General features: G+C 39.2%; 1 non-coding gene across 1 annotated transcript; it reads right to left on the bottom strand.

Annotated features, from left to right (window-relative positions):
* Positions 1-14,882: 14,882 nt before the first annotated feature.
* LOC114679065 (U6 spliceosomal RNA) lies at positions 14,883-14,987 on the bottom strand. The gene has a single exon (XR_003730753.1). It is a non-coding gene; the product is annotated as a U6 spliceosomal RNA (small nuclear RNA).
* Positions 14,988-23,082: the final 8,095 nt, after the last annotated feature.

Raw genomic sequence — 23,082 nt, forward strand, 5'->3', positions numbered from 1 at the left:
AAAAATATATCCATCATTCTGGCCAGGTGCGGTGGCTCAAGCCTGTAATCCCAGCACTTTGGGAGGCCGAGACAGGCGGATCACGAGGTCAGGAGATCGAGACCATCCTGGCTAACCTGGTGAAACACCGTCTCTACTAAAAAATACAAAAAACTAGCCGGGCGAGGTGGTGGGCGCCTGTAGTCCCAGCTACTCGGGAGGCTGAGGCAGGAGAATGGCGTAAACCCAGGAGGCGGAGCTTGCAGTGGGCTGAGATCCGGCCACTGCACTCCAGCCTGGGCAACAGAGCAAAACTCCGTCTCAAAAAAAAAAAAAAAAAAAAAAAAAAAAAATATATATATATATATATATCACCATCATTCAAAGATAGCAATATTTAATAATATAACTCATGCTAGTTTTTTTGTCTATTTATTTTATTTTACATAGTGTAATCACACCATAGTCAACTTTTGGTTACCTGTGTATGATTTGGGTATTTATGGATTAACTACAGAAAAAAATTTTTTTATCACAGTTTAGCTTTTCTTTTATAACAAGCTAAGGTACTACCCCCTGCCATTCGCTGGTATTTGTCAAGAAATAGAAAAAATGTTAACATAAGAAAAGTAAGCGGGCTATCAAAAATTCCAATGTCTTTCACAAAGTGAAACTGCCCTTTAAATTATTATTTATTTCTTCACTACTATTTGAGTACTTATTGTATGCAAGACACTAAGTTCGAGTCAGTGAGAATCAGAAAGATAAGCAATAGATGTTTTTGCTCTGGAGGAGTGAAGGATTTGGTGAATTACAACATTGTGACAATTATTTTGAATTATTGATTATTTCTGTCTTTGCATATACTGAGAAAAGACTTCAGAGACTTTGGAAGAGATTTGGTCAATTAAATTTTCTATTATTTCATATGTTAATTGAAATGAAGAAGAAATTTGTAGAGCAGATGTAGTACTGAATCAAATATTAATGAAAAAGAATCTCTTAATGTAACTCGAGAAATAACTGCTAAAAGAATTCTGGAGAGGATCTCATTTGTTTCTAACTGATTGGACTTAAGGAATCATCAATGCTTCACGATTTTGAATGTTAATCAAATTTTGTTGATGGTTTTTTTTTTTTTTTTTGAGATGGAGTCTTGCTCTGTCGCCCAGGCTGGAGTGCAGTGGCCGGATCTCAGCTCACTGCAAGCTCCACCTCCCGGGTTCACGCCATTCTCCTGCCTCAGCCTCCCGAGTAGCTGGGACTACAGGCACCCGCCACTTCGCCCGGCTAGTTTTTTTTTTGTATTTTTTAGTAGAGAGGGGGTTTCACCGTGTTTTCCGCCCATCTAGGCCTCCCACAGTGCTGGGATTACAGGCTTGAGCCACCGTGCCCGGCCTGTTGATGGTTTTAAGAATTTAAATTACCTAGTAGCATGTTCTAAAATCATATTATTTATAAGTAAGCCATTTCCCACTCATACATAACCTCGATGGAGAAAATACCAGAAGCATATAACATTGAGCTATTTGTAGTTTACCTCTCAATGTTCATTGCTTTTTAATTGGTCTTACTACAATAAACTTCTTTGTTGTTGCTGTTTTTTTGTGTTTTTTTTTTAGACGAAGTCTCGCTCTTGTGGCCCAGGATGGAGTGCAATGGTGTGATCTCGGCTCACCACAACCTCTGTCTCCTGGGTTCAAGCCATTCTCCTGCCTCAGCCTCCTGAGTAGCTGGGACTACAGGCACCTGCCACCAAGCCTTGCTAATTTGTGTATTTTTAGTAGAGTTGGGGTTTCATCATGTTGGCCAGGCTGGTCTCAAACTCCTGACCTCAGGTGATCTGCCCACCTCAGCCTCAGCGTGGTGGCTCATGTCTATGATCCCAGCACTTTGGGAGGCTGAGGCGGGTGGATCGCCTGAGGTCAGGAGTTTGAGACCAGCCTGGCCAACATGGCAAAACCCCGTATCTACTGAAAATACAAAAATTAGCCGGGCGTGGTGATGGGTGCCTGTAAACCCAGCTATGCAGCTGGGATTTGTAATCCCAAGGTTCTGGGATTACAGGCGTGAGCCACCCTGCCCGGCTTTATAATAAACATTTTTAAACAAGGAAATAAATGCCCTGAAGAACAGCACAGATCTAGACTGCCTAGATTTGTAGTTAACCATTGGATTTGACAGTATTTTTAAAAAATAAGTAGCATGTGTTTCTTTTAAAACAACTGTATTTCAAGAAAACAACTCGATTATTTTCTGAAAAGAAAGTACACTTGTTAAAAATTATTTTTTGGTCTGCCAGAACAGGAATAAGGCAGAAAAATAGCCATGGTTCTGATGACCTGCAGAATGAGTTACTCAGTTCTGTGGCAACAGACCATAACTTGTAACTCTAACTACATCTTCTGAAATAAGTATGTTTCGAAGTAATACAAGATGAGTGAAAATCCACAATTTTTGTTTGTTTATTATTAACTAACATTCATACTTTCTTCAGATTTCTTTTGGTTTTAACCTAATGTCTCTTTTCTGTTTCAGAGTCCCCCATTACCTTTAGTCCTCACGTCTCCTTAGGCTTCTCCTGTGTATTAGTCCATTTTCATACTGCTGTAAAGACCTGCCAGAGACTGGGTAACTTACAAATGCAGGAGGTTTAATTGACTCACAGTTCAGCATTGCTGGGGAGGCCTCAGGAAACTTACAGTCATGGTGGAAGATGAAGGGGAAGCAAGGCACCTTCTTCACAAGGTAGCAGGAAGAAGTGCAAGCAGGAGAAATGCCAGATGCTTACAAAACCGTCAGATCTCGTGAGACGCACCCTCTATCATGAGAACAGCATGGGGAAACTGCCCTCGTGATCCGATTACTTCCACCTGATCCTGCCCTTGACAAATGGGAATTATGGGAATTATAATTTAAGACGAGATTTTGGGTGGGGACACAGCCAAACTATATCATCCTGACTACGACCGTTTTTAGACTTTCCATGTTTTTGATAAACTTGAAAGTTTTGAGAAGTACTGGCCAGTTATGTTGTGGGATGTCCCACTATGGGACTTCAACTGCTGGCTTTCTCATTAGGTTAAATTGGGTTGTGAGATATGAAAGGAGATTACAGAGGTTAAAAAAATGTCATTTTCAGAAGGGCATGGTGGCTCATCCCTGTAATCCTAGCACTTTGAGTGGCCAAAGTGGGTGGATTGATTGAGTCCAGGAGTTCCAGACCAGCTTGGGCAACATAGTGAGACCCCATCTTTACAAAAAAAATACAAAAATTAGCTGGATGTGGTGATGCACCTGTAGTCCCAGCTACTTGGGAGGCTGAAGCAAGAGGATCACTTGGGCCAGGGAAGTGAAGGCTGCAGCGAGCTGTGATTGTGCCACTGCACTCCAGGCTGGGCGACAGGGCAAGACCCTGTCTTTAAAAAAAAAAAAAAAAAAGGAGATTACAACTGAATGTCAGAGTGGATTTAGAGGAAGTTTTCATTTATCTAGACTATCTAGAATATGAATGAGTCACAATACATAATATATATGCATTATTAATTTTCAAAAGAGTAAAACATTTTTTAAAACTTGCCTCTATTGTTATACACACTATCTTTTATATATATGTATATATAATTTACAAGGCATTTCAGGACTTTGCAATGACTGCATCAGGATCATCAATAAGAGTGACAATGTAATTCAATCAATAAGCAACAGATGTTGTTGACTTGAACAACAGATAGTCCCACATTTTACTAAAGATATAGAAAGTATAAAAATTTTACATAAATTCATGCTAACTATATTACTACCAGAAATTCAATAAAATAATTAGTTAATTTTATGTTATCTTGTTTACTGACCCCAACCCCTCTCACTCTCAAAAGCCTGGTTATTTGGATGTTTTCATCTTTGGAATGTTGGATGTACAAGGAATTATTCTGTCACTCTTCCCAAGGATCCCAAGTGAGTATGGCTATAGACATTGCAAATATGAGTGTCCTTAGAGCACTGAAAAAGCAGCTCTAACAAGAAGAATAAATAAAAAATAGTATTGGGTACAAAAGGACTATCAGCTGATGGTTTGTTCTTGAGGGACTGTTTTCCTACTTAACAAACAACTCTCTTAACACCAAGAAGAACTAGTGATGTGTAGGTTTGGATCACAGCTAAAGACCAAAATTGTTAACAATTAGGAGTTTGTTACAAAGACAATGTGTAGGCTCTTGGTATGAGTAATTCTGCATATGAAACTCATGGCTATAATCAATGGGTAGGAGTTGCTTTCACTCTGTCTTAGTACGTTTCGACTGGCATAAAAAAATACCATCAACTGGGCAGCTTACAAACAACAGAAATTTATTTCTCACAGATCTGGAGGCTGGGAAGTCCAAGATCAAGGCACTGGCAGATTCTGGTGGCGAGAGCTTTTTAATTTATAGACGGCGCCTTCTTGCTGTGCCTTCATGTGGTGGAAAGCAGGAGCAAGCTCCCCGTGGGACAATTTTATAAGAGCACTAACCCCATGAGACCTCTGCCCTGATGACCTAATCGTCTCCCAAAGGCCCCACCTCATATTCGTATCACACTGGGGATTAGGTTTCAGCATATGAATTGGGGGGTGGGGGCAGGAACACAAACATTCAGACCATAGCACTATTTTTTGGAACATTTCTGTTCATAAACTTGCCATCAGAAATTTATAGTTTGTGGTTAAAGTTTATGTGAGCTAGCTTAGAAGAAGGGCCTATTTGAGTTTGGCATAGGAATATCATTTTATTTCCATGCCAGGAGCAAAAGCTGAAATCTGAATGCACCTTTTTGTGCCTGTTTTGTCAAAGCCAAAGTGAACTACTTATTAAAAATTGGGAGATATAGGCCAGGCGCGATGGCTCACACCTGTAATCCCAGCACTTTGGGAGGCCAAGGCGGGTGTATCACGATATCACGGGATCGAGACCATCCTGGCTAACAAGGTGAAACCCTATCTCTACTGAAAATACAAAAAAAAAAAAAAAAAAAAAAATAGCTGGGCGAGGTGGGGGGCGCCGGTAGTCCCAGCTACTCCGGAGGCTGAGGCAGGAGAATGGCGTAACTCAGGAGGCGGAGCTTGCAGTGAGTCGAGATCGCGCCATTGTACTCCAGCCTGGGCGACAGAGCGAGACTCCGTCTCAAAAAAAAAGAAAAAAAAAGAAAAAAAAAGAAAAGGAAAGAAAAACTGGGAGATATATTTCAAATATGACTATATCAATGCCCTTAGCCAAGAGCCACTAGGAATATGCTTACAGTTAAACAAATTGGATTCGTCACTCATTGCAGTGAGGGAGAACAGACACCACAGGGACTGTGGGATATTGCAGCACAGGTTAGAAAAACTTCCTAGGATTTGGGCTTATGTTAGGTGATTTTGAAGGGTTTAAGGAAGCTGGGTTTGCTCTTGATTGGAGACTTTTAGGATGTAGGGGCGATTCTATGATTAGGTATCTTACCATATTTTATCTAAGGGAAGGGAAGACCAAACCCACGCTAAAGGTGTAATTGGTTAAAAAAAAAAAAAAAAAAAAAAAGCATCAGGCACTTATATTAATATTTGCCAGGATAGGGAGATGTTTGGTATTTTGAGGCTTGGGCAATGTTCATGCTTTGTCTGTAGTCAGACATGATTATGGGGAGGCCTTATTTTTGTCTTTATCCATCAAGGTCACAGAGCAACTTTATATGATGTTGATGTTCGGTGAAATTGTTTCTATTTCACAGGAAAACACTGTGGCCTAACTGCCAGTGCCAGGCCAACTTCTGATGTCAAGGGCTGCGTTTCTCTTTCTTAGCTACTAGGTCATTAACTGGCAAAATAAGATTCATTTCAAAGATTGCTTCCAATATTCTCCATGTTTTATTCGAAATACGAAACAGACATCGTTACATTTCTACGGATCTGCTAAATTATTGCAATTTTCTTGGTCAACTTCAGAATTAAATCCTTATCATGAAGTTCTTTGGCACTAAATTTAAGAATCAAAGACTGTGCATTTTTCATTCCTCATTTTACAAAATTTTGATCTGTATAGGGTGGCAATCCAGTAAAACATCAGTATGTCTCAGCATCTTGTCTTAGTTTTATAGTCTTGGAAATTCAGTGTATTGGATCATCTACATGAGACTGGGTTCCAGGGCATATATGCACCCTAACCAAAAATACAGGAGACTAATTTAGCTGTAAGAATGCTAATGTGTTAATTCACAATAAGAAATATAACCATCAAAAGTTATAATAGTTAACTCTTACTGAGTGCCTACTATGGTAAGCATGTGACATGAATTAGTCCATGAAACCTTCACAATGGCCTTCTGTGGTAGTCACTCGGTCATTTGGAAAACACTAGACTAACCACCTCTGTCCCATCCTCCTCTTCTTCAGTTGCCCCTTAATTATCGTAAGTTCTCTCAATGTCTCCCTTTCTCTCTCTCTTATTCCCAAGTCTCATTCCCAAGAGTTGTCGCATCTGCTAAGTTTCATACTTTTGCAATGCCTATTTCTCCACTGGTATATTTTGTCATCATTTAGACCAACATACCCGGGGCGGAGGCGGGGGGTGTTAAAAACTGAGAGGTTCTCTTGCGCTTCCCTTTCTTTGGGGAAAAAAAAAAAACCCTCAAAGATGTCTAAAATGTTATATTACTTACTTAGGTTTATTTATGTAATTATGAATTCTATGGTTATTACAGATTAGCTATTAAATGTATTGGTGTTTTATGTTAGTCTGACTTGAAACTAGGCTCACAAATGTAATAATCTTACAGTAATCTCTTTTTTATTAAAAAAAATCACATGCCTCAGCTTAATATATTTTGCTCTATATTTGCTCAGTCATGCATCTCTAATGCTTCAAGATCAGGTTCAATGACTTGATCCAGAAGATTCATATATATTAGAGTCTGGGTTTTGGGGGGTGGGTGAGAGAGAGTAGTTTTGTCCTTGTTATTTTGTTACAATACATGTTTATGGTTTAAAAAAAAAAAAGGAAAGTACAAAAGAAACAGAGCACAAAGAATAAACAAAACCCAACAAACCATAATCCTCCCATCTAGAGGCAACCAGTTACTGATAATATTCTGGGTTGTATCCTTCTAGAGGTTTCTCTATACATTCCACATCATGATGTATGCACAATTGAGTTCTCTGCTTTTTTCTCACATAACATCACATGATAAGCATTTCCTCCATCTTTAAAAAGGTAAACATATAATTTAATTTAATCATGCATGTAATACATGAATAAAATGTCTCCTTTTTCAAATATTAAAGTATTTAGGTGTAAGGATAGGTATCAATAGAATTTTGAACACCACTCCCACGTAGAAGTTTCCTCAGTATGAAAATATCACAGTTTAGTCATTGTCCTGAGTTATTTCCACTATTTACCTACTACAACATTGCTGCAATGAATTTTCTTTGATATATGCTTCTTCGGGGTAGACAAGTAGAAATGAAATTTCTGGGTTATAAGTATGAAAATTATGTAGTTATAGTTGACATTTTTAATGCTTAAAAAAATCTATTGCATGTTTTTAATGTTGGGCTTCAAATGCTTTGGTGAAAATATCTTTGTTTATATATTTTTGTGTTTCTTTCATGTTATTTCCTTAAATTTCTAAAAGAAGAAGTACTCAAAGTTTATAAAACATTTTAGACCTCCTGATAGATAGCATCAAATCATTTTTCAAAGGATTATTTCAGTATAGAATCTCCTAGGAATGAATGGGATACTCATTTTACCCTCCAGTCCAACATTAGGTGTTATCATTTAAGATATATTGTTTTCAGTTTGATAGGGAAGAAATGGCATGTTATTTTAATTTGCATTTCTATGATAACTGGTGAGTTTGAACATTTTATATGTTTACTAATCATTTTAACTTCCTGTATTGTGAATTGTCTTTTCATATCCTTTTTCCATTGTATACTAGAGCCTTTGTGTTTTCCTTATCAATTTTCAGGGCTAGTTTCATGAGCCCATACCCTTGTATTCACACTGGGCCCCACACTTACAGGGGCCTCGAACTCAGTTTAATGCTCTGCTGTTGCCATCTTGAAATTGTTAACAATTTTAGGACAGAAGTTTCCACCTTTCATTTTGCACTGGGCTCCAGAAATTATGGGTCTCCACAAATGATATAGCCAGTCCTGTCAGTTTATATATATTAGCTTTATATATAACAAGAGTATCAGCTTTGGTTACATGTTACAATAAACAATTTTTCTTCAGCTTTTATTTCCTGTGAACAAAAATGCATGCTCATTGTAAATGTTAAATTTTATAAGGTATATAGTATAGAAAGTAAAAGTGGCTAATAATCCCATGTCTGACAACCCCACTGTTTTGTGTTTTATATCTATATCTGTATCTATCTATCTATCTCCAAATTTTAAACTGTTTTTTACAATAGTGGCTACCACTCTCCAGTTGGTTGTGAGCTGTCTGAGTGCAAGATAACCATGAACCCACAAAGAGTTGCCTGTTTGAAAATTAATCATCTGCTTCTCCACCCTCTTCCAAAGAAAAACTCCATTTCCTTCTTCCATCAAAATAGGAACCTTCTTCCTTTGGTGAATATGATACAGTTTCATTTACTACACTTTATGTTCAAAGTGTATTTATTTACCTTCAAACACTTTTTATTACTTACATCATTTTGTTTTCATTATTCTGATTTTTCTATTTGTAAGAATTGTTTGGGTGTCTTAGGATGGAATACACTGTGATCATAATTTTTCTCCATTAAAATGAATGAAAATACTTTTTCATTTAATGACAAGATCTTCAGGAACAATTTAGTCATTAATTGAGGCCTACATATTATTTTACTTATATATTTCATGGAAATGAACAATCTATTTTGTATCCTGCCCTTATCAAGGGCACTATATCTTGGACAGCTTTCTGTAACAGTATATATAACTCTGTAAGTGAAGATTTTAAGACAGATTTTTGTATGTAATCTTGTTTAATGCAAATAAGCTTTAAATAGTATTTGTTCTAAAATCTCCTTTCTAGTGTTAATTAATATGCTGTTGTGCATGACTTTTTTCTAGGCCCTTTTAATTTTTTTTTTTTTTATGAGACAGAGTCTTATTCCGTCGCCCAGACTGGAGTGCAGTGGCACAATTTCAGCTCACTGCAACCCCTGCCTCCTGGGTTCAAGTGATTCTCCTGCCTCAGCCTCCCAAGTAGCTGGGACTATAGGTGTGCACCACGACGCCGGCTAATTTTTGTATTTTTGGTAGAGATGGGGTTTCACCATATTGGCCAGGCTGGTCCCAAACTCCTGACCTCAAGTGATCCACCCACCTTGGCCTCCCAAAGTGCTGGGATTACAGGTGTGAGCCACCGTGCCTGGCAGCCCTTTTTAATTTAATATGATTCCTGGCTTCTGGGCTTATCATATATATCTAGTAACTTGTGACTTACAGGATATGCAAAGGTTGGTGGTATATGATTTACTTGCAATCTAATGTAGAATTTTCCTCAAAGAATATGACATTTATATTTATGGGGGAAAGTTATAGTGTGCTGGCTCTTCTTCTAATGGTTATTTGACGTTTTGCTTCAAGTCATAAGGCTTGGTGCCCAAATCAATCTCAAGATTCCTCTCTGTAGAAAGAAGCTACAACTCACATTTGAAGCTATGTGCTTCCTCTTTCACTACTCTGACTGTGCAGTCCATTTCTATTCTTAGGATAAGTAAAACAGGCGAGTCTTAGTGTGCTTAAACTCATCATAAAGCTGCTTTGCTTCATGGCCCAGGAATTGCCTTTCATTTTCCTGCCCACCTCTGCCTGCCTAACCTTTTTTTTTTTTTTTGAGACGGAGTCTCGCTCTGTCGCCCAGGCTGAAGTGCAGTGGCCGGATCTCCGCTCACTGCAAGCTCCGCCTCCCGGGTTTACGCCATTCTCCTGCCTCAGCCTCCCGAGTAGCTGGGACTACAGGCGCCCGCCACCTCGCCCGGCCAGTTTTTTGTATTTTTTTAGTGGAGACGGGGTTTCACCGGATTAGCCAGGATGGTCTCGATCTCCTGACCTCGTGATCCGTCCGTCTCAGCCTCCCAAAGTGCTGAGATTACAGGCTTGAACCACCGCGCCCGGCCCTGCCTAACCTTTTAAGAACAATACCTACTTCTAAATCCCTTGGTACCTCATCATAACCACAAATCCGTAGTCAGAGATAATTTAAACTTTCCCTTTTCCATGCCACTAGGGAAATTGTTTGCTTATTCTCTAAACTACAAATAGGCGTGAGGAACGAATGTATAATGTTGTATTTTCTTTATCAAATTCTGCAACCTTTCTTCCTCTCCTCCCTCCCTCCTTTCTTCTATCCTTCCCTTCCTTTCTTCTCTTCCTCCCTCCTTTCTTCTTTCCTTCCTTCCTTTGCTCGCTCTTTTTCTCTCTCTCTTTTTCTTTCTTTCTTTCTTTCTTTCTTTCTTTCTTTCTTTCTTTCTTTCTTTCTCTTTCTCTCTTTCTTTTTCTTTTTCTTTCTTTTTTCCTTCTTTCTTTCTTTCTTTCCTCCCTTTATATCTCTGTTTTCTTTTCTTTCTTTTAGATAGAGATGGGGTCTCACTACATTGACCAGGCTGACTGTGAACTTGTGGACTCAAGTGATCCACCCACCTCAGTCCACCAAAGTGTTGCGATTATATGTGTGAGCCACCATGCCTGGCCCATTCCACATTTTTTACTTGTACATATATACACACACATATATACATACATATGTGTATATATATGCACACATTTATCTTCCATTGTAGATTTGTTCTACATGATCTAACTGCAAGCTTTATCTTATTTTATTTATTTATTTTAATTTATTTTCAAGACAGCATCTTGCTCTGTTGCCCAGACTGGAGTGCAGTGGCAGATCTTGGCTCACTGCAACCTCCACCTCCTGGGTTCAAGTGATTCTTCTGCCTCAGCCTCCCGAGTAGCTGGGATTATAGACGCCCACCAGCATGCCTGGCTAATTTTTGTATTTTTAGTAAAAGCAGGGTTTCACCATGTTGGCCAGGCTGGTCTCGAACTCCTGACCTCAAATGACCCACCGCCTCAGCCTCCCAAAGTGCTGGGATTACAGGCTTGAGCCACCATGCCCAACCTATTTTTTATTTTTTTTATTTTTTGAGACAATGTCTTGCTCTGTTACCTGGGCTGGAGTACAGTGAAGTAGTCATGACACATTTCAGCCTCAAATTCCTGGGCTCAAATCATCTTCCTGCCTCAGCCTCCCAAGAAGCTGGGACTACAGGCACACGCGACCACACCTGGCTATTTTTTATATTTTTTGTAGAAACTGGGTCTCACTATGTTGCCCAGGTTGTCCTCTAACGCCTAGGCTCAAGTGATCCTCCCACCTCACTTCCCAAAATGCTGGGATTACAAATGAGAGGCACCACACCTGACTGCAAGCTTTATTAAATTCTTATTTTTTCCATCTTATTAGCTCATATTTTCTGTTATTATTTATTTGCCTGCTTTTTCTTCTCCATCAAAAATCTGTACCTATAAAATCAACTTTTTTTTTTTTCTATTCTAAACACATTTCTACAGTTTGTTTGAGAAGCACTTTCCATACTTTTTTTTTTTTTTTTTTGAGATGGAATCTTGCTCTGTCGCCAGGCTGGAGTACAATGGTAAAATTTTGGCTCACTGCAACCTCTGCCCCCTGGGTTCAAGCAATTCTCGTGCCTCAGCCTCCCCAGTAGCTGGGATTATAGGTGCCCACCACCACGCCGCACTAATTTTTATATTTTTAGTAGAGGTGTGGTTTTGCCATATTGGCCAGGCTGATCTTGAACTCCTGACCTCAGGCGATCTGCCTACCTCCACCTCCCAAAGTGCTGGGATTACAAGCGTGATCCACCACACCCAGCTCCATACACTCTTAACCAGGAGATTGTTTTTTCGCAGACAATATCTAATGATGAGCTGTTTTGTAGCATGAATTTAGTTAATGCCAAAGTACAGCATTTATTTTTAGCAAGTAAATCAGCAAGAACAACAAAACTGTTTTAATCAGACCAAATATGAAATCAAGTGTTATAGATGGCCTTCGCATATAATTTATATCTGCATTTGTTTTGGCTATAAAGTGTGGGGAACATTCTAAGTCACTTACAGTCTAGCAGATATTTAATAGCTCGATTTTCTTGATATTCTTCAATTAAACAGACGGCAGAGGAAGCTTTATTCTGAGATCTCTACAAAATGAATTATCTGGTAGTATAAGAATCAATTTGTTGGTAACCTCCGGGATATTTCTGTATAACATATTGAGAGTTCAATTTGTTTTCTAAATCATACTTTTATTTTTTAATTACTTAATTATTATTATATTTTATTTATTTATTTTGAAACAGAGTCTCGCTCTGTCACCCAGGCTGGAGTGCAGTGGAGCAATCTCGGCTCATTGCAACCTCCGCCTCCCAGGTTCGAGCAGTTCTTGTCCCTCAGCCTCCCGAGTAGCTGGGATTACAGGTGTGTACTATTCTGCCCAGCTAATATTTTTTGTATTTTTAGTAGAGATGTGGTTTTGCTCTGTTGGCCAAGCTGGTCCTGAACTCCTGTCCTCAAGCAATCCGCCCACCTCAGCCTCCCAAAATGCTGGGAATACAGGCATGAGCTACTGGACCTGGCCCTAAATCATAGTTTTAATGTAAAATTCTAATCAAATATTTGTGAACCTCTAAAGAACCTCCTTAGAATCTTAGGATTTGGGCCGGGCACGGTGGCTCACGCCTGTAATTCCAGCACTTTGGGAGGCCCAGGCAGGCGGATCACTTGAGGTCAGGAGTTCAAGACCAGCCTAGCCAATATGGTGAAACTCCAGCTCTACTAAAAATACAAAAATTAGCCAGGTGTGGTGGCGGGCGCCTGTAATGCCAGCTACTCGGGAGGCTGAGACAGTAGAATTGCTTGAACCTGGGAGGCAGAGGTTGCAGTGAGCCGAGATTACATGAGTTCACTCCAGCCTGGGTGACAGAGCAAGACTCTGTCTCAAAAAAAGCCAACAACAACAAAAAACTTAGGATTCTACAGAACTCAGGTTGAAAACCAGAGATCTAGAGTACTAGACCACTGGGCCAAGAATCCATATTTGTTACTCAAATTTCCTTGGCTTCAGAGGCAGTCTTTCTCACATCAGATTGTGTAAAGTTTAAAAAAAAATTTAAGTCCTTTTTTTAAGCAGCAAGGTCTTGCTCTATCACCCAGATTAGAGTGCAGTCACATGATCATAGCTCACTGCAGCCTCAAACTTCTGGGCAATCAAATGATTCTTCTGCCTCAGCCTCCTAAGTAGCTGGGACTATAGGCACACACCACTGCACTTGGTTATTTATTTATTTATTTATTTATTTATTTATTTATTTATTGTAGAGACAGGGTCTCACTTTCTTGCCCAGGCTGGTCTTGAACTCCTAGCTTCAAGTGATTCTCCCCCAATGGCCTCCCAAATTGCTGGAATTACAAGTGTAAGGCACGTCAAATGGCAAAGTACATTTTTTAATGAAAGATTACCAATGCAACATAATATGTTGGAAAAAACTTGAAATCAGAAGAATGTTCATTATTCTTACTATTAGTAGAAGGCATGCTATATACTACACACTCTGATAAGTACTTTATAAGTACTATCCAATTAAATTTTCTCCAAGAAGAGCTATTCTATGGAGTAGCTACTATTATTAGCCTTTTTTTTTTTTTCTGAGATGGAGTCTCACTATGTTGTCCAGGTTGGAGTACAGTGGCTATTCACAGTTACAATCATTGCACACTACAGCCTGGAACCCCTGAGCTCAAGTAATCCTCAGGCCTCTGCCTTCCAAGTAGCTGGGACTACAGGCATATGCCACGATGCCTGGCAGCCCTATTTTTTTAAATCGACTTTTATTTTAAGTTCTGACATACATGTACAGGATGTGCACATTTGTTACATAGGTAAACGTCTGCCATGGTGGTTTGCTGCACAGATCAACTCATCACCCAGGTATTAAGCCCAGTACCCATTTGCTGTTCTTCCTGATGCTCTCCCTCCCCTGCAACCAACTCCAACAATCCTCAGTGTGTGTTGTTCCCCCTGTGTGTTCATGTGTTCTCATAGTTCAGCTTCCACTTGGGGTAGCTTGTTCCACTTGTGGAACATGCGGTGTTTGGTTTTCTGTACCTGCGTTAGTCTGCTGAGGATAACGGCTTCCAGCTCCATCCACGTCCCTGCAAAGGACATGACCTCATTCCTTTTTATGGCTGCATAGTAGTCCATGGTGTATATGCACCACATTTTCTTTATTCAGTCTACTATTGATAGGCATTTGGGTTGATTCCATATCTTTGCTATTGTGAATAGTACGGCAATGAACATATGCGTGCACGTATCTTTATAATAGAATGACTTCTATTCCTTCAGGTATACACCTAGTAATGAGATTGCTAGAGCAAATAGTATTTCCGTTTGTAGATCTTTGGGGAATCACCACACTGTCTTCCACAATAGTTGAACTAATCTCATTCCCACCAACAGTGTAGAAGTGTTCCTTTTTCTCCACAACTTCACCAGTATCTGTTGTTTCTTGTCTTTTTAATAATCACCATTCTGACTGGCATGAGATGGTATTGCATTGTGGTTTTGATTTGCGTTTCTCTAATGATCAGTGATGTTGAGCTTTTTTTTCATATGTTTGTTGGCTGCATGGATGTCTTCTTTTGAGAAGTGTCTATGCATGTCCTTTGCCCACTTTTTAATGGAGTTGTTTGTTTTTTTCTTATAAATTTGTTTAAGTTCCTTGTAGACTCTGGATATTAGACCTTTGTCAGATGGATAGATTGCAAAAATTTTATCTTATTCTATAGGTTGTCTGTTAAAAATATGGAATGCTTCACGAATTTGCATATCATCTTTGCGCAGGGACCAGCTAATCTTCTCTGTATCGTTCCAATTTTAGTATATATGCTGCCAAGTGAGCACAGAAGCCTTATTTCATCGGTGGAAATACTGAGGCTTGGAGTGGTTAATATGCTTAAGGTCACACAAGCAGCAAGTGGCAGAGCTAGAATTAAACCCAAATTTTTTGGGTAGAAAACGAATGCCTTCAATTTATATAGCATCTTGAATTGAGAAGCTTCAAGTTAATAAATGATGGTAACAACCACTGTGTTGATGATCCGAGGCCAATTCTGACTGCTGAATGTAACATTTTCCACAAGTATGTGCCATTGAATTGCCTAGGAATTTCTATTTTAAGCTGTACGTTTAAGTGGTGAGTTACTGACTACTGCTCTTTTTTCTGTTTTTATTTTTACATATTATTTTAGTCACTGATGCTAGACAACTTGAGACATTTAGGGACTTATACTAATTGTTTTTCAAAATAATATTTCTTATAACGAAATTTTTAAAATGTGTTTTTGTTTTGTTTTGTTTTGTTTTGTTTTTGAGATGGAGTCTCACCCTGTCGCCCAGGCTGGAGTGCAGTGGCCCGATCTCAGCTCACTGCAACCTCCACCTCCCAGGTTCAAACAATTCTCCTGCCTCAGCCTCCTGAGTAACTGCGATTACAGGCGCCTGCCACCATGCCCAGGTATTTTTTGTATTTTTAATAGCGATGGGGTTTCACCATGTTGGCCACGATGGTCTCAAACTACTGACCTCGTAATCTGCCCACCTCAGCCTCCCGAAGTGCTGGGATTACAGGCATGAGCCACTGTGCCCAGCTGATCAAATTGTTTTTAATTAGAGTGTCTAAATACACTCCTATAGCATCATACTTATTTAATTTCTTTGGGAAAAAAATTAGTACCAGAAATGATGTAATACTTTATGTGCCTATTCTCTTTACTTATGTTTTAATTCTTTTTAATAAGTATTGTTGCTTCCTAGTTCAAGCTCAAAAAGCATGCATAAAAACCATATTTTAAAAATTTGGTTATACTCTAATAAATTTTCTTTTGAAAAACAATTTGTATAAGTCCCTAAATTTCTCAAGTTGTTTAGCATCAGTGGCTAAAATCCATATTTTATGCATGCTTTTTGAGCTTGGACTAGTAAGCAACAATACTTATTAAGTAGAATTAAAACACAAATAAAGAGAATAGGCACATAAAGTATTACATCATTTCTGGTACTATTTTTTTTCTTAAAGAAATTAATAAGTATGATAGTATAGGAGTGTATTTAAACACTCTAATTAAAAACAATTTGGTCAGCTAGGTGTGGTGGCTCACGCCTGTAATCCCAGCATACTGGGAGTCCAAGGTGGAAGGATCACTTGAGGTCAGGAGTTTCAGACCAGCCTGGCTAAAATGGCAAAACCCTGTCTCTACCAAAAATACAAAAAATTAGCTGGGAGGCTGAGGCAGAAGAATTAGTAATCCCAGCTACTCAGGAGGCTGAGGCAGGAGAATCGCTTGAACCTGGGAGGCGGAGGTTGCAGTGAGCCAAGATTGCACCAATGCACTCCAGTTCGGGTGACCGAGTGAGATTCCATCTCAAAAAAAAAAACCCCAAAAACAAAAAACAATTTGGTGGCCTAGCATGGTGACTCCTGACTGTAATCTCAACACTTTGGGAGGCCAAGGCAGCTTACCAGTTGAGTCCAGGAGTTTGAGACCAGCCGGGGCAACATAGACCCTGACTCTGTTTAACAAAACAAAACTATTTAGTATCACATTCTTTTTAAGAATGATTTGTAATATTAAAAAAGTATACTTTGTATTCTAATAATGGAAGTAAAAAATATTCTTTTACAATCACTTTCTGTTTATAGAATATACAGCAAATATACTCTATCGGCAAGTCTGTGGGGAAACAGGCTGTCTAATATATTAATCAATTCACTTTTCCTTTTGACCCAGTAATTCCACTTCTGAGAATTTATACTACAGATATATCCATACACATAAGGAATGAAACAATGTAAAATTTTTCATTGCAGAATTTTTTTAGGAGAGAAATACTGGAAACAATACAACTATTCAACGGCAGGAGATTGATTAAATAAATTATGGGTATACTTCCATAGAATGGAGTACTGTACAACTACAAAGAGTGAAGGAGATAAACAGTATGAAGGTTCATCAAAAAACAAAACTACCATGTGACCCAGCAATTCCATTTCTGGATATATATCTGAAGGAATGGAAATCAGTATCTCAAAGAAATATCTGCACTCCCAAATTCATGCAGCATTATTCCCAATAGCCAGGAAAAAGGGTGCTGGGGTAAGTAAGACAGGATTAGCTACTCTAGAGGCAGCCCTCAATCACGAGAAATTATGCAGAGTCTTTCCAGAAGTATCTAAAAATAGGATAGTATAAAAACAAACCCATCTGTTTAGTAATGAATATATTTTATAGCCAATAAAAGTCTAGAAAATAATTTTATAATTAAGTTCCACATGAAAACATTTGAAACTTCAAAAGGCATTGCCTAATACAGTGAACAGAATGTTTCTATTAAATGGTAGAAATCGGAATTTGTTAGGAAAGTAAATATTTATTGTTTATTGTAAAAATGTGTATTTTTTAAAAAGGATTATTTTTATCCCATTTTTTGTGAGTTTGTCAGAACTAAATTCTACATATCTTCACTTTGCCTTGGGGGTAAGCAAAGATAATTAATGTAAAACATTTAAAATTTAATTAATTTTAAATTATAATTGACATATAATAATTTTACATATTATGGAGTAGTGTGATGTTTCAATACATGCAGACATTGTCAGGGTAATTTTTATTAACTTCTGATCATCTTTGTTATTATAAGGGATTAGGGGCACAGATATTTTTAGAACAGTAGATCACCTAAGAAATTTTTTCTCTTTGCTTTGAAATGTTTAATAAGATTATGTTTTTTTTTTTTTTTTTATCAGAGAGGTTTACAGAGTGTTTGTGTTTTACTTGACAATATACTATTTTGTTGTTGTTGTTGTTTGTTTGTTTGTTTGTTTTTGAGACAGAGTCTTGCTCTGTCGCCCAGGCTGGAATGCAGTGGCACGATCTCAGCTCACTGCAAGCTCCCCTCCCGGGTTCATGCCATTCTCCTGCCTCAGCCTCCTGAGTAGCTGGGACTACAGGCGCCGCCACCACGCCAAGCCATTTTGTATTTTTAGTAGAGACGGGGTCTCACCATGTTAGCCAGGATGGTCTTGATACACTGACCTGGTGATCCGCCGGCCTTGGCCTCCCAAAGTGCTAGGATTACAGGCGTGAGCCACCGCGCCCGGCCGACAATATACTATTATTTGTTATTTCTTAACACGTGGCGGCCAAGACTGGAAGGAATTGGCAACAACGAATACCAGGCAGCAGGGAGAAACCAGTATGGAATATTAATTTGTCACAGAAAAATCCACAATCCACAAAATCCAAAATCTACATGTGTATATATATGAACATATATACCTGTGAAATTAGGCCAAATTTCTTCTGAGGATTTGTAACTATTGAAAACGAATGCCATTGTTCGAGAGTTTGACAGTAAAAAGGAGGAAGATAGGATCATATTTTATTTTCTATTTCAAATGAAATTTATTCTTTCTCAATTGTGGTTAATTCTCATTTGATATGCTGGCCTCAGCATTTCTTTGGTTTATGCTTATTTTTCTAGTTTCTTTGGACATGGAGCTGAAAATAATATATAAACTGTGTGCATGCCTTTGTGTTTGTGGGCAAATAAAGCATTACGATGCTTTTTGGATTTAAAGCTTGCAGTGGCTAGGACCTGCTTCCATTATAACTCCTGTTCCTCTGCTAAAAGGGGCCGCTTCTCTCAGGAAGCAGCTTCCTCCATTCAAAACAGAGGTTCAATAATTAGGTAAAGCAACAACTGTTTCAGTTCTCCATTTTTTGTAGAAAAAATGAAAGTACCTGTTCTGTATTAACTTTATTGTGGTACTCAAACGGTATTAAAATGTATGATTAATTCTAGATGATAGAATTAACTCGATAAATAGATTTTGTTTCCATGGTTCAAGTGTACAAATAGTAGTTGGAATGACATTTACAACCATGTACAATTATTGATCTAACCAAGACACAATTGGTTCTCTGTGCTTAGTATTTCCTAAATTCATGTGTCTTTCATGTGACCCTGAAATTGCTATGTGAGGGAATAATAAAACCTACTGTGCTGATTAAAATCGAAAGGATAAGCAAATACGGATTAACATAATGACAGGCATGGAGCGAGTTAGGAAAGTGGATTAGGGCAGTGGAAAGCTATTGTAGCACACAGATGAAAGGGTGCAGCTGCACTTCGCCGTCTACTAACTGTGCAATCCTGTTACTTAACATATCGGAGCCTTAGCTTTCTCCTTCTATAAGCAGGAAGTAGTAACTACCTTGCAGGTTATAGTGAGGATTCCAGAAAATATTTTTGTAGTGTCTAGCTCCATACAAACACTTGATAGAGATTCACTAAAATGGAAGCTGCAATTTCTGGTTTTTAGAAGTAAATACTTAGGGTAGGATTCTACAAATATTTCACTTTTATAAAAGGTGGAGAATTTTATTTTACGCTTTCAGAGTGGATATGAAAGCAAATAAATATTAAGAATGCATTGGCGGGGCTGGGCGCGGTGGCTCACGCCTGTAATCCCAGCACTTTGGGAGGCCAAGGCGGGCAGATCACGAGGTCAGGAGATGGAGACCATCCTGGCTAACACGGTGAAACCCCGTCTCTTCTAAAAATACAAAAAATTGGCTGGGCGTGTTGGCGGGCGCCTGTAGTCCCAGTAACTCGGGAGGCTGAGGCAGGAGAATGGCATGAACCCGGGAGGCGGAGCTTGCAGTGAGCGGAGATTGCGCCACTGCACTCCAGCCTGGGCGACAGAGTGAGACTCCGTCTCAGAAAAAAAAAAAAAAAAAAATGCATTGGCGGGTGGGGGGGAAGTCTGGTTAAAAGCATAGACCTAAGAGCAGGTATTAGCAGCATGTGGCAGGAATTTGAAAGGTGGCAGTATCATTGAAGGCCCAGGCAGGAAGACAGAACCAAGGTGTCTTCATAGAAGAAATTCAAGGTGGGGACCTGGTCACAAAAGCGATGGGAGAGCTGAGAGGAATCAGAGGTCAGTGAGGCAACAAAGGGTTTACAAATGTCAGGAAACTGCTATTGCTCCCAGAGTGGGAGGAACAAAGGAAGTGGTAGAAGCAGAGCTTAGGAAGCCTGGAGAGAGTTGGAACCATGGCAAAGGCTCAAGCCCTGCCTGAGATTCCACACAAAGCAGAGAGAGAGAGAGAAAGGAGAAGAAATAGCCTGGCTTTCCCCCTTCCTACCCACCGATCTCCAGTCATTGCCTCCCCACTGGTCAATTCTAACTATAAACCGATTGTCAAAGGGGAACTGGTTTGGAAATGCAGTTTGCAGAGGTCAGTGCCCTGCAATCCGGAGCTGAGTAAAGGAAGGGCAGAGAATGGGTCTGAGACCAAGTGGACAAATGACCAGCACAGTGGCATTCACAGTTATTTTCTGAGGAATTGTTTGCATGGCCTGGGACAGGATTACAAGGCAGGTGGTTTACTGCTTTTGCTTTTTTCCTTTCTTCACCATCAGTGCCTTCCCTCCCAGGATTTTGCACAGGGCAAGTCCAGCCACTGAGATCTAAAACTGTGATCAGACAAGAAGGCTAATAGTTACCACAAGTTAGATTAGAGTATCTCTTCAAGTCCAGAGAAGGAAACCATGGCAGAAAAACACAAAGACAAGAAATGGCTTATTCTTCTAAGTAGATAAAATAGATTCGTCATTGGCAACAAATCGATAATCAATGTCAGTGGAACAATCTGCAATAGACCAGAGATGATGGTGACGGGAACCAGATGGTGAGATGCTGATATATTTTGAGGGTGAAGTCAAGAGAATTTACTGACTGATCAGGCGCAAGTGCGAGAGGAAAAAAAGAGTGGTGAATGATGCCCCAAGTTTATGCTGAGCAACTGGAAGCCATCATTTATTCAGATGAGCAAGCTGCAAGAGAGGATTTGGGGAGGATAGTAAGGTTTGGGGAGGATAGCAAGAATTTGTTTTTTTGATATGCCAAATTTTAAAACTTTTTGTTCTCAAAGGATCCTTTTCAAAACTGCCATTTTTATTATTTTTTTAATGTAAAGCAGGAGGCACACTACTGAAACCAGGGAAATTATTAAGTGAAAGTCTATACATCCAAACGTGGAACCCCATCTTTCTTCCTTCCTTTGATTCTGAGAAAGCTGGCAGACAAGATTTACCCATTCACTGTTCCCCAACCCTTCCCCCAACCACAAGAGATTTGGGTACTTACTACTCTTTGGGAAAACTGATTCACTCAAGAAAAAAATTCCTTGTTGGGAGCAGTGGCTCACGCCTGTAATCCCAGCACTTTGGGAGGCAGAGGCAGGTGGATCATGAGGTCAGGAGTTCGAGAGCAGCCTGGCCAACATGGTGAAACCCATCTCTACTAAAAACACAGAAATTAGCTGGGCCCAGCCTGGGCAACAGAGCAAGACTCCATCTCAAAAAAAGAAAAGAAAAAAAATTCCTACAGATACCAATGATTAGGGATTTCCCACAGGAGTATCTGAGTCCATAATCACTCCATAGTAATTCCCCACAAATTCACAAACTCTACCTGAGAACTCCCACTAAAAAGTGAAATTCTCAAAGCGGGGAAATAAGAAAGGAGACACCACTTCTCCTGCTGTCCTTCCCTCCCCACCCCCGCCGCCCCCTGCCATTCCCTAGTTTATAAGACAGGGCAAAAAGGGAGAAAGCAAAAGTTGAAAAGAAACAGAAGATAAATAGCTAGATGACCTTGGCGCCACCACCCAGCCCTGGTAGTTAAAATAATAATAATAATAATAATAATAATATTAACCCCTGACCTAAACTACTTGTATTATCTGTAAATTCCAGACATTGTTTGAGGAAGCTCTGCAAAACTATGTTTTGTTAGCTGATACATGTAGCCCCCAGTCACGTTCCCCACACTTGCTCGATCTATCTCGACTCTTTCACATGGACCCCTTAGAGTTGTAAGCCCTTAAAAGGGCCAGGAATTTCTTTTTCGGGGAGCTCGGCTCTTGAGACATAAATCTGCCGAAGCTCCCGGCAGAATAAAGCCTCCTTCTATCTTTAACCTGATGTCTGAAGAGTTTTGTCTGCAGCTTGTCCTGCTACACACTCATGTACACTTCCAAGCATACTTTAATTCTACATTGTATATATGAATGGACAGGCAAAAATCAGACTTAGTCTGGGCTCAGTGTTCCACCCAGGAAGATATAGAGCCCAGGATCCCACACCCACTCATCATCCTCAGAATTCAGTCAAGAATTATCCTGAGTTTATCTCTGACACCTGGTAAACACTATCTCAACAACAGTCGGAACTTTTGAAGAAGAGTAAAGAAGGAGCTGATATAATTGAAGATGTTCTCCAAATTGCCTTTGAGAAGCAATTGACAAAGAAAAAGAACCGGGCACTAAAACTGGCACAAATGGATGAAATGTGTAAAAAGAAAATGAGAACAGATAAATTTGAGGTGCCTTAAAGGGGATGTAAAAATATTTTTCTAATAATGATAATTAAATGTAATGTTTTCTCATTAAACATAAGTGTATTTATTTCAGCTATGCTCAGTTTAAACATTGTAATCTATAATGTTTCATTTACAATTGTGATCCATTAAACCATTTAGCATCTCTGAATAAAGTAACAAAGGAGGTCATTGGAGGTCAGAGCTGCCAATGGTCTATTGTAACAATGAAATCATCTTTTCACATAAAGAGTAGAATCACTTCTTTATACTCTACTGTCTCATGTGAACAGTACCAGATTTAGTTGGGGTGGACGGGAGTAATGAAAGCTGCATGTAATTAAAGGAGAACTCCCCAGAAGTAATATTGACAGTGTTGATGAAACACACAGTTGAATTTATTTATTTGATTTACTTAGCCAATGCTGCATGCGTGAAATTCTGGAGGGAACATTTAAGGATGAGATAAAATCATTTTGGCTTGAAAAATTTTACAAACTATTCCCGTGAAAAATGAAATAATATATGAGACAGTGGGTGGTAGACAGAGGG

Source organism: Macaca mulatta, chromosome 6 (assembly GCF_049350105.2).
Source record: "Macaca mulatta isolate MMU2019108-1 chromosome 6, T2T-MMU8v2.0, whole genome shotgun sequence".
Lineage (NCBI taxonomy): Eukaryota > Metazoa > Chordata > Mammalia > Primates > Cercopithecidae > Macaca > Macaca mulatta.